Raw genomic sequence first — 13,301 nt, 5'->3', positions numbered from 1 at the left:
CATTTCCTAGGGAAAGCTGCCTCAAGCAACAGCTGCTGCCACTGAGATAGATGCCTTGTGTAACTTTACATAGCAGGTAAGAACATTTATGGGGGACTTGTGTTCTGCCAAAACAGACAACCTAGGATTCCTTTCTAAATGAATGAATTTACATTGTAACCAACCGTTGAAGGGAACATCCCAAACCAAAAGATTTACTGAACCCTTAATGTCCAGATGGTTAAAGGATTTACAGTCTTCAGCTGGGAGGTGGAGAGTTCATAATTACGCAAAGAAAACCTTTTGCCCTCCATATGGCAAAATGCTAAAGATGTGGCCTTCACAGCCCTCGCTGACAACTGAAGAACATGCCCAGGCCAATTCTTTGATTTGATTAAAAATGGCTCTTGGGATCAGTGGCACAGAGCAGGCCATTGGAAACTGTCAAAAGACCTCATGACTCCAGTCATCTGGAGAGAGGTACACTGAGCTATTGTGGTCGCATGATATGGCCTGTTTGCTATGCAATAATTTAGGAATTGTGACCAAGCTACTGACTCTGCTTAACCTAATACCGAATATATGTTCTGCCAGGGGGTGAGGGGTAAGATTGACAACCTAATTTTTTTTCAGACACCTCTTAAAGGATGTGAATAATTCTGGGTAGACAGAGACTTAACCTATTTGAGCTTGAACTAGAATAATTCAGGAAGGTTTTCTCTACAACAAAGCCTTCCTTCTCAGAGTCTTCAGAGCCTCAGAAACTTGCTGAGGGTAAAGTTGCTATAGTAGCAAACTGCTAAAAATCAATCAAGAAAAAAATCATCTTCTTCTTAAACACAAAGCAAACCCCATTTACAAATTTGCCAGCGTGTGGGATCCTGACTTTATGTTCTTAGTTGCTCGAGCATTTTTCTTTTCTTTTAGGGATTGTTCTTATTATCATATATAGTCATGTCCTCTGCCCCTTCCAGGCTGTTCAACCACTGGATTCTTTCCTGTAATTGTTATTTGGTATCTAACTATATTCTTAGAATATAGCCACATTTAGGTTTTAAGCTTGTCATTTCTTTTTAACTGATCCCAATTAGCCCTGTCTTTCTTGAAACTAATTCCCTTTTAGACTGGGCATGGCGATATTTGAGAGATAACCATGGAAGAAGTCTGATGAGTGTGTGGATTTCAGTTATTTTTACTATTTGTGGTCCTGAATATCTGATTCGTAAAATCAAGACTGGAAATAGCAGCAGCAACTTGCTTGGAAGAAAGAACAAAAGACTTTCATCTTGGAATCAGCTCCATATTTCATGGCCAATAAATCTTACTGATCTCAAAACCAGACCCAGAGACATTTTTCTTTAGCAGAGAATCATCCCCGAACAGGGGATATGGCTCAGCCCCAGGAAAATTAGTATCCTATATAGTCTCCCAAGTTTTGCCAATTGGTCAGGAAGAATGACTTCGGATTCAAGATGGTGGCATGCGGGTCGTCCCTGTGAAAAGGCAGCTCTGTCAATTGACTCCCCTTGATCTAGAGCAGGTCAAGCATTCACTTGATTAGTATGGTCACTTTCTCCAAAAGTTAGGATGGATCCCTGCCACACACAGTAATTAACTATAATAGAGAAAATGGTTTTGCTTTGCTGATCAGACATGGAGATCTAGAATCATATGGGCTGCTTCTATCTGCACTAAATTGTTTTGTGGAAGCAATCTCTGGGCAAGATTTGCACCAGGGTAGATTGGAGAGAATTATACATTAGGATTCCTTTGAGTATAAGGAAAGGTTCCTGGCTGAAGATTAGTAACTATCCTGAAGGGCTTCTGTTTTATCATAGCCTGTTTTGTTCACTTGTATGAACATTTAGGTTTCATGCTTATTCCTCAACAAGAGTTTGATGGCGTTATATGAGAGATGGCTCAAGGGTTAAGAGCACTGCCTGCTCTTCCAAAGGTCCTGAGTTCAATTCCCAGCAACCACATGGTTGCTCACAGCCATCTGGTGATATCTGGTGCCCTTTTGAGGAAAAGACCAGGTCAGTCGTCCGCATCAACTAAGACCAAAAAACCCAATGCAGACAAAGTTCAACAGAACCACCATTTATAGGCTAATCATGCATGCTTAAGCATTGCCAGAGCATAAATTTCATTCATTCAAATTTCATATAACAAATAAGACCTCTAACAGCAGCAACAAGAGTGATCAGATAAAAGTTCCCTAACTTGACAGCCCAATGGATCTCACTCCTAAAAGTGATAAACATAAACAGAAGGCCTTGATCTTTTGATGACAACAGGAGAGAAGCCTGTGCCATTATTACAATGGAGCACTGTCTGTATACCCCTGGCACCTTGAGCAATGTGTCCTCGGTCCCCCAAGATGTACATGTCCAAAGCAAACCTATCCACCATTTCCTTAATTTTTGATACTTTACCAGTCACAGGTTCTTAGTCAACTCATAGTCGATAAATATATTCCTATTTTTAATGCTAATTTCAGGATTAGACACAAAGACTAGTCTACTGCATAATTTTTACTTTCCTGTCTAGAATAAAGATCACTCTTTTCTTCAGATCCCTATGTTTTGTAAGATTATCCTCTGTTCTGTAAGATTCAGCTTTTTGTGATCAGAAACGTTTTAAGATCAGAAACATCAAGATTTTTTCCCTGCTTAGGTAGGATCTACAATGATATTCAGTCTTAGAAAGCTTCAGAAAATTGTAGTTCAGCCATCAACAACACTTAAGAGAAAATAGGAAAGTGTGAAAGAAACAAGGACAAGATAGAGTCACAAGGAAAGTTAGGGTGACATTTAAAAGGAAAGAAACCACTCCATTCTGCCAACTGAAAATTAAAATCATCTCAGAAACAAGATTATAAAGCATGGTGTAGCCTAACATATACTGAGAATTCCTTAGGCATCTGACGAATGGTTTTATGTGATCAGTCTATAGTTGTATCCATTGCATCTCTGAACCACCTTACGTCACTTGCCAGAGAAAAATTTCACAGATAAAAATGTTTTCCAATGTACTTTACATAATCTTTAAAATATTTCAACAGGGTAATTTCAAAACCACAAAATCATACAGATATAGAGGTATACTGATATTGATTGATCAGTAGAGATACAGACAGACAGATGACAGATAGACAGATTTAAATGCCATTCTTTTAAGAAGCAACATTCTACTTCCAAACATGTACTCTTTCTATACACCAGCCTCTCTCTCCTAATGACCACATTTAAAAATATGTCAGAACCAATTCTAAATAAACTCCAACTTTGCTTTTTAAGAAAAGAGTTGCTAGTTCTCAATACATTTCTGAACAACAAAAACCAAGTTTCTATATCTGAACTCATGTCAACAAACATGGGCTACAAGATTCAGTGTCTCTTAACCACCTCCATCAAGCCACAATTAATACAATCAGCGACAATGGATAATGATTTCAATTTTATTAGTTTAGCACATGTGATGACTATAATTTTTTATACCCAAAGATGAAGAACTAAAGTACAACAATTCTGTTGCTATATGACAAAGTCATATTTACCAAATTCATTAATAGTCTATCATGATATAAAGCCAACATTATTTCAGTATGACATATGACTTGATTTTGTATTTCTCTTTGTAACCAGATATTAAACTAATATCCTCTTCTAACAAATACTGGATACTTTTCTGAATACTCATTTCATTAGACTGCCTCAGATCCACATTGGTGTGAAGGGGCATTTCCTGTACTAATTCCCAATGACTAATATTATCAATGTAGGCGACACATCAATCACAAACATTATCTTAACAATTTATAGAATTTCTATGATATTGCAAATAGGGATCAACTTGGTTGTGCATCTCCAAAACGTGTCTATGAAAGTTACAAAGCCAAACAACTCTGCATCCAGGATATAAAGATTAAGCCAAACACATCCATAATGACACTAACTACTACAGCAGATTCCAAATCTCTTTAGAAGGAAGACAAATCAGAGAACAGACCATAAGCCATGGATCCCCATAGGCCAACAAAATATGAAAGACTTCTACCTGAGAACAACTAAATAGATTCAAACTTCAAAATTATGACTTGATTGCAAATTATGAATAGAAATGTTAATGATTTTCATTGTTTTAAATATGGACTTCAAAAATCATTGACTTCAAATGAGAAATGACTAAATCTCTAAGGCGCAGCCACAGATCCAGACAAATGCTCGTCAGTAGAACAGGTAGATTTGCCACTAACATCAATGCCAGCAGAGTTACTTGCTTCAGAAGGATCACCATTGTCTCCTCCAGACTCAGAAGACAAATTAAGGTTCCCTGATGGAAAAATCAAACATGATTAATAAAGATTATGAAGGGGGCTATTTGCTAGAATATCTTAGGAACGGAATGAAGATCAAGACACCTGAGTCACTCTGACTTCCACCATTCAAGATTGTGGTCCCTGAAACGTCACTGTTATTCTCTCCATCCACCTCATTTCCATTAAACCCAGGTGCTTGGCTCTCCTTAGTATTCAGGTGCTCCTCTGAATTTGTGTTGACTCCAACTGAGGAGTGTTGCCTACCTGAGACACCTGGCAAAAGTAAAATCATAATGACAATGATGGCTTTGGCTATATATCCTTCTTCAGAGCTGTACAGGGTGGGGATAAGAATGGTCACTAGATTACTAGAGGTCATGGGGAATTTAGAACCCTAAGAGCCATGTCCCTGATTTCATATATGTCCTTATATACCAACAGAATATGTCTACATCATAATAACCATAGCCACAAAGTTTATAAAACTCAGAATGATCACAAATCCAACTATGGGCATTCTTCCTTTCTCCATTGATGAAGTAGGAGAAAACAGTTCTTTTGCCTTTATGTAAAATGAAGATGCAAGTTACAAAACAAAGAAAATTTGGAAATTATTTAAAATTTTCAGAAGGACTCAACTTAGTTAAAGTGGGTGAGAAGTACTATCACCTAGGCAACAGAGTGGTTCAGTTCCAGAAGAATTAGGATATTCCAGCTGTCCTGACCCAGAAATTCTTTTCAATAAATGCACTACACTGAATTCTTCCACTCGCACAGGTCAAAAGTTCAATATCCAAAATTTTATTCTGACAAATTATATGATCTGCACCTGACCACCTGGCATGATGTAATCTCTGCCACCTTTCAGTCCAGGTTTTTCTGTTCTCACATACTCTGACTTGACACACACACACACACACACAAAAAAAAAAACCACCCAAACTAGATGCATCCTTCTTTGTTTCCTTTCTCCTGAAACAGAAGGACAACTTGGGCTCTCCAGGGAAAATCAGACTGAGATTAGTTTGGCTGCCAGGGACACTCACAGTCACAGTTCAGCCAGTTTATAAAAAAGGGTGTTGGTAGATTGTATTGTGCTGTGCAGACTGCACTATAGCAAAACTATCTGGTCATGAAAGCATCTGACAGGAGACACCTGGACTCCCCAGAGTCAGAAAAGTGTTCTTCCCTGTTCATTAAGATGACTGCCGACAAAGTCCTTAGCCCCAGATCCACAGCCAACCACAGCACTACTGTGCATTTAAACAGGCCTCGACCAAGGAACTCAGACTTGACAACTCGTAAATAACTCAACTGCCAATCAAACAAGGGTTTGGAAGTTCAGCAAAATTCAGATTTGTCTGCCGCACATTGACACGTGACTACCTGAGCCACTGACACCAGTTCTTTGTCTTCCAAATTCCTCTGCTAATAACTCTTTCCGTCCTTCTCCACCAGACATGCCAACCGTCAAAGGGAATCAGAGCAAAGGTCAAGGGTTCAGTAGCCAATACTGTATTCTGACAAATTAAGAGATCTGCACCTGACCATCAGACATGAAATAATCTACTACCTTTAAGTGCAGGTTTCTTTGTTCCCACAAACATGAACTCGACACAAAGTTCACACCCACCCTAGATCTGCCCTCACTTGTTTCCTCTCTCCCCAAACAGAGGGATAAATTGAGCTCCCCATGGAAAATCAAAATGAGATTGATTTAGCCGCCAGACCATGCTCAATAACAGCTAAGGTTTAATAAGTCCTAGGTTGGACAATACCTATTTTTAACAACAGACCCTAGCATAGATTCCCAAGAACCTTTGCGCACAGGGTATTGTCAGATGATGAATTTCAACAAGACACTTCAGGTTCATTTAGCTGTATCCCATCCTTCTCTGGAAGACCAATTAAAATGACTTGAATTCATTCTCTTCCAGAGAAATGAAATACTCTAAATTCTTGCCTGTATTTAGATTTCACTGGCTAACAGTTCTTAGGCAGACTACTTCACCCACTGCAGGCATCTCCCCTTCTTCCAATCTACTTTGTCTCTTTTTATGTCACTCTCCTTTTCTTAGGGATGCCCCCTGACATGTCAGGATTGACATCTTAAGTAAGACAACACAATGTCAATACACATAAACTCAAACAGTTTGTCCTGAGGAAGGAAACATCAACATCCTTAACACTATAGCTGAATGCATAAGAGCTTTTACCCTAAATTTATTAATTCTTTGTCACCAAACCAAAGTATCTCAAAGTCCAAGTGTGAATTAGATTTTTCCCTTCCTTTCTTTTATTAACAGATCTGGAACCAGAAGATGAGAGCAAGTGCTTCCTCCATAAGGAATTTAAAATAAGAGTACATGGTATAAGTAGGATATCTATGGAGTGGAATGCAGGTCAAGATACTAAGTCACTCTTAATTTCATCTTTGAAGGTTCTATCAATTGCAGACTCACAAATCATCTCTACATTCTGGACATTTCCATCAGATACAGCTACGATTTTAACCTTGAGTTTCTGATTACCTCCTGATTTTGTGGACATTTCAGAAGATGGTTGAAGTTCATTATTTTCTCTTGAGGCACCTGGCAAATGTAAAATCATAATCATAAGGATGACTGTGGCTCTGCTCGGCCTTCATAGCTGCATCATGTGGGGACAATTACATGGAGTACTTGATTACTGGAGGTCATAGGTTATCAAGAGCATACAGAATCGTGTGCTTTGTTTTAATCAAGGGCCACACCAACAAGGTCAACTCATCCTTTTGCCTTATTCTGATGGCAAAACTGTAGAAATCTGTTCTCTCCCTTTTTAGAAAATGAAAATGCAAGGAACAAAACAGTGACCTTTGAACCTATTTAAAATTCTTAGAAGTACCCAGCTTAGTAGTGTGGGTATGCAAGAGCATCACTCCTGAGACTCATGGGTCCATTTCCAGAAAAATTCAGATCTTTCCAACAGTCCTGACCCTGAAGTTCATTTCAGTAAGTGTTCTGCAATCAGTTCTTCCACTCACAGTTCAGCCAATTTATTAGATGAATGTTGGCAGAGTGTATTATGCATGCCTGATCAAAAACATCTAATCATGACGGAACTGACAGATAACTAACTTCAGACTCCACGTGGTCAAAGAAATTTTCTTCTATGTTCATTAAGGTCATTGTCAGCTAAGGGCTTGGACCAAGATCCACAACCAATCACAGCACTGTCCTGTATTTGACCTGTCTCTACCACAGAAACCAAAATTCACAACTGGCAAATAACTCAACTGTCAATCAAACAAGGGTTTGGAAACTCAGCGAAATTCAAATTCGACAGCCACACACTGACACTTGACTACCTGAGTGAGTGAATGTGCCTGTTTTATTATTCCTTTTTTCTATATATTGCTTGAGTGTATTCTTTACTTGCTCCTGGAGGATGGCAACTGTAGAAGAGAAAATGAAAGTCATCAGAACATAGGTCAAAACTATAATGTTCAAACTTTGTATTCAGACAAATTAAACAGCCTACAGCGGACTGCCCAAAACTGCATAATCTCCCACGGTTTAGTTAAGGTTTCTCTGTTCTCACAAGCACTGACTTGACACAAAGCATAGCATTCAACTAGATCCATCCTTCTTAGTTTTCTCTCTCCCAACACAGAAGAACAACTTGAGCTCTTCATGGAAAATCAGAATCAGATTAATTTAGCCGCCAGATCACATTCAATGACATTTAAGGCTCAAAAGATCCCAGATGAAACAATGCCCATCATCAACAATAGACCCTAGCATAGATTCCCAGGAACCTCTGCGCACAGGGTATTGTCAGATGATGAACTTCAACAAGACACTTCGCGTTCGTTTAGCTGCATCCTTCCTTCTCCACAGACCAATTAAAATAGTTTGAATCCATTCACTTCCAGAGAAATTAAATACTCTAAATTCTTGCCTGAATTTAGATCTCACTGGCTCACAGCGCTTAGGCAGAATACCTCACCATCTGCAGGCATCTCCCCTTCTTCCAATCTACTTTGTCTCTTCCTAAGTCACTCTCTTTTACTTAGGGATGCCCCCTGACATGTCAGGATTGACATCTTAAGACAACACAATTTCAATACACATGAACTCAAACAGTTTGTTCTGAGGAAGAAAACACCAATATCCTAAACACTATAGCTGAACGCTTCAGAGCCTTTACCCGAAGTTTATTAACTCGTTGTCACCAAACTAATGTGTCTCAAGGTCCAATTGTGAATTAGATTTCTCCTTTTCTTTCTTTTATTAACAGATCCAGAACTCGATGATAAGAGCAAGTCTTTCCTCCATAGGAAATGCAAAATCAAAGTACATGCTGCAATTGTGTGGTGGCGGTCGGGGCATGCCTTTACTTCCAGCACTCAGGAGGCAAAGCTCTCTGGAGTCTTTACACTCATGAGTTCAAAGACTAGCCTGGTCTCCAGAGGAAGTTCCAGGACAGCCAGGAATACTTAGAGAAACCCTGTCTTGAAACAAACAAATGAACGAACACAAAGAATATGGTATAAACTGGATATCCATGAAGTGGAAGGCAGTCAAGATACCTAAGTCACTCTGAAGTTCATGTTCGACAGATCCACCTGCTGAGGACCCACTGCTAAACTCTATACTCTGTTCATTTTCAACAGATGCAGCTCCTTCTTTACTCTCCGATTCCCCATCTCCTGAATCTGCAGAGACATCACCTGCTGTCCGCAGACTACTGTCTTGACTTGAGGCACCTGGCAAAGGTAAAATCATAATCATAAAGATGATTTGGGCTGTGCTCAGCCTTTGTAACTGTACTCTGTGGGACATGTATGTTCACAGTTTGATTACAGTATACCGTTGGGTATCCCAAGCTGGGAGAGTCATATTCTCCATTTTATTTCAGGTCTATACAAGCAAAGCTAACAAATCCATCCATCCTTTTCTAAAGGCAAAGCTGGAGAAGTCAGTTCTCTCCCTTTGACCGAAAATAGAAATTTAACTTACAAAACAGTGAATTTCAACCTATTTAAAATTCTGCGATGGGCCAGGCGATGGTGGCGCACGCCTTTAATCCCAGCACTCGGGAGGCAGAGGCTCTCTGTGAGTTCGAGACCAGCCTGGTCTACAAGAGCTAGTTCCAGGACAGGCTCCAAAGCCAGAGAGAAACCCTGTCTCAAAAAAACCAAAAAAATAAAAAAAATATCTGCGATGGACCCAGAATAGTATGTATGTAATAGCAACATCCCTGACACTCATGGGTCCTGATCAAAAGCATTCAGGTCTTTCCACTTTTCCTAGTCCCGAAGTTCTTTTCAGTAAATGTTCTACGTCTACTTCTTCCATTGACAGTTCAGTCAGTTTCTCAGAAGGTTTTTGGAAAACTATCCACAGTATTGAGATCATTGTCAGCAAAGGGCTTAGACCCAGACCCACAACCTACCACAAATCTACCCTGCATTTGACCAGTCCTCTACCAAGGAGCTCAGACTGTACAACTCGCAAACAACTCAACAGCCAATCAAACAGTGGTTTGGAAGTTGGGAGAAATTCAGACTCTGTTGGCACACAATGACACTTGACTACCTGAACCACCAGCATTGGTCTCTGTGTTTCCATGTGATTCTGCCAAAGATGCCTGTCTGAGGGTCTCTGTATTTGAAACTGTCAAAGGAAAGATTATTGTCATCAAAACATAGGTCAAAAGTTCAATAATTCAGCATTTGTATTGAGACCAATTAAAATTCATCACCTGACCACCCAACGCTATATAGTCTACCACCTTGTAGCTCGTATTTCTTTGTTCTCACAATCACTGAAAGTACAGCATCCAAACTAGAGCCAACCTTGTTTGCTTCCTCTTTCCCAAAAACAGAAGAATGTGGTCTTTCTATGGAAAATGATTAGCTCCATCCCTGTTTCTTTCCTCTCTCCCAAAAACTGAAGAACAAGGTGATCTCTCCATGCAAAATCAGAATGGGATTAATTTAGGCAACAGACCATGTTCAATAACAACTATACTTGAAAAAGTCCTAGTTGAGACAATTCCTATATCAACACCAGCACAGAGCATAGAGTTCCAAGGACCTTTGAGGATAGGCTATCGTCAGAGGATGAACTTCAACTAGAAATTTCAGGTCAAATGTAGAACTGTTCTTCCTTCTACAACGATCAATTCAAGCAACTTGAACACCTTCACTTTCAGAAAAATGAAATGCTCTAAACTACTGAGTGGATTTAGATGTCACTGGCTCACGGTGCTTAGGTAAACTACTTAAGACACTACAGGTGTCTCTCCTCCTTAGGATTCTGAATTTATTCTCAACTTTCCATCAAAGTCTACATCACTACTGCCAAAACATTCACTCTACTCTGTCCTTTTCCATGGATAAACCCATAGCCACTAGTTCTCTCCCTTTGATGGAAAATTCAAATGCAAATTACAAAACAATGATTTTTGAAACTTTTGGAATTCTTAGAAAGGTTTAGCTTAGTACAGTGTGTGAGAAATAGCATCATTTCTGAGCCTCATGGGTCCAGTTCCTGTAGATTCCTATTCATTCAGTCAGTCATGGACCCAAGTTTCTCTTCAGTAATCGTCCTATACCAAACCCCATCTGTCCATGGTTTTCCTACTTCTTCTACTCAGAGTTAACCCAGATTATTAGAAGTGTGCTGACAACTTGTAGTATGCAAATGTGATAAAAATCTAATACTAAAATATCTGAAAGGATACTGTCACTGAAATATCTGGAATTCTCATTTCTAGTACTCAAGTTTCCAGTTCCTGAAGATTCACTGCTAATCTCTATATTCCTGTCATTGCTTCCAGACCCAGCTGACTGTTTCTCCTTAGGTTTTAGATGGACTCCCGAATCTGTGCAAACTCCAACTAAGGATGGTAGCTCACTCTTTTCACTTGAGTCATCTGGGAAAGTAAAGCATAATTGCCAGCTCCACTTTGGCTATGCACACAATTTCACAACTTCACTGTGTTGGAACAAGGTTGTTCCCAGCTAGATTACTGGAGATAGTAGCATATCTAGAGCCCTCAGAACCATGTCTTACCCTTTCCTCAAAGCCTACACCACTACAGGCCTGGTTAAACTGGATCTGAAACAGAAAGGCCCAGACACATCTACATTTTCGTCCTCCATCGACAGATCTGGAGACAATGGTTCTCTCCCTTTGATGGAGTGTGGAAATGCAAATTTAGAGAATGATTATGAATGTTTGGGACCTACTTAAAGTCCTAAGAAGGAGGAAGCATAATAAAGTGGGTGAGAGATAGCATCACAGCTCAGACTCACGCTTCCAATCTTACCAGATTTTTCTGCTCATTTAATCAATACCAGTTCCCAAAGTAACTTTCATTAAATGATCTACACTGAACCAGTTTTCTCTAGTTCACACTTATTTATTATCCTAAAATTCTGCTGGACTATTAGAATTTGTTGCCAGAAGATGTTTAGTAACTCTTGCCCCCCATGAACCCCTACTCATGAAATTATCTGAACGACAACAGACCCCTGGACCTACATTCTATGTGGGGAGCTGAATAAATCCCAAGTGACATGAGCACAGCCATGCAATGAACCTCAGTGCCTCACATCCTTTGGAGTAATAAGCCTTCCTCTGCTCAGGTTATGGGTTTGAGTAAAAGCTTGGATTAGATCTCACTGGCCCACATGTCTTAAGCAGACTACCTGGTCCACTTCCATCACCATTGTTGCTGCCAGTCTCTTTTTTACTATGGTCACGGCCCCGATTAAGCCTCGCTTGACCTGCAGAAGGTAAAAGCATTGCCACGTGAAGACCACCATAATATACTGAGAGGAAATAGTAACACCCAAAGCACTTTCACTTCGTTCTCCAGAAGCTGTTATTCTATGTTTACTAAAACCATTGTCACCCCAATAATTTGTACTAGAAATTGACAGATCAATTTTAACTCCAACGTTCTTTCTCCACCTCTTCCAGAATAGAATAACAAGGGTATTCTATACCAATGGAAAACCAAAATAAAAAGAAATAAGGAAGTCTGAAACGAAAGTCCTTGATCTTCCTATTCATATTAAATTAAATTCTATCCCCATATAATATAAAATATATTTGAAACTCCTTGTGAGACCCCAAGAGCTGGGAGCTGGTAGAATACCTAGAATTTTGGCCAGATTATTAAGGCGTTTAAGAAAATCTAAAGCAGTGTTCCTGGTAGTTGCTCCCAAATTAGAGTCTATAATTGCAGAGGCACCAGCACCAAAATTACTCTCACTTGCCAGCGTAATTTGACCTGCAGAATAAAAAAATGAGTGTCACAGGAGATATTGAAACATTCCTGATTCTCCAATGATTTATGCACAGATATTAGGCAACAACATGTAAATCACTGAAAATGTATCCTCCATAATAAATTATCTGACTATAAATATTTTGGTAGTAAAATCATTAACAACAAAAGAATCCAAGCCACAAACTCCAGAGAATCTTTTTTAGCAGATTTTTCCTTCCCTTTTTTGAGTTCACAAACCAGTAGTTCCCTTTGCCAAAAAAATTGTTAAAATTTGTGTTCCATGTTTTATTATGTATAATGTAGCAGTTTTTTTAAAAAGTATTGTTCACAAGGTAATGAATTTAAATTGCCCACACCTAACCCTTCATGGGAAATCAAGAGCTACAGTCATCAGATCCCATGACTGCAGTTACCTCCAGCAGTCGCGTTTTGATGTTTGCCTCCTTCAGCACTCTTGGCCTTTGGCTTCATCCCAACTCCAACTTTAAATCCTGGTAGAGTGAGGAAATGTCTAAACCCAGCTTGAAAACCACTAGCTGTTTGAAACAACAACAACACCGTCACCAGAGACTAGACACATCTTAACTTTCCACTTTCAATATACAATGCCTAAATCATAGAATTCAGATCAATGAAACAAATTTCCTTGAACCCTATTTCGTTTTCTTCCTAGTCAATCCATCACCGTGAACTCCACATAAGCCAGAACTCC

Source organism: Chionomys nivalis, chromosome 17 (genome assembly GCF_950005125.1).
Source record: "Chionomys nivalis chromosome 17, mChiNiv1.1, whole genome shotgun sequence".
NCBI lineage: Eukaryota > Metazoa > Chordata > Mammalia > Rodentia > Cricetidae > Chionomys > Chionomys nivalis.
Note: the sequence above shows the minus strand (reverse complement) of the source record.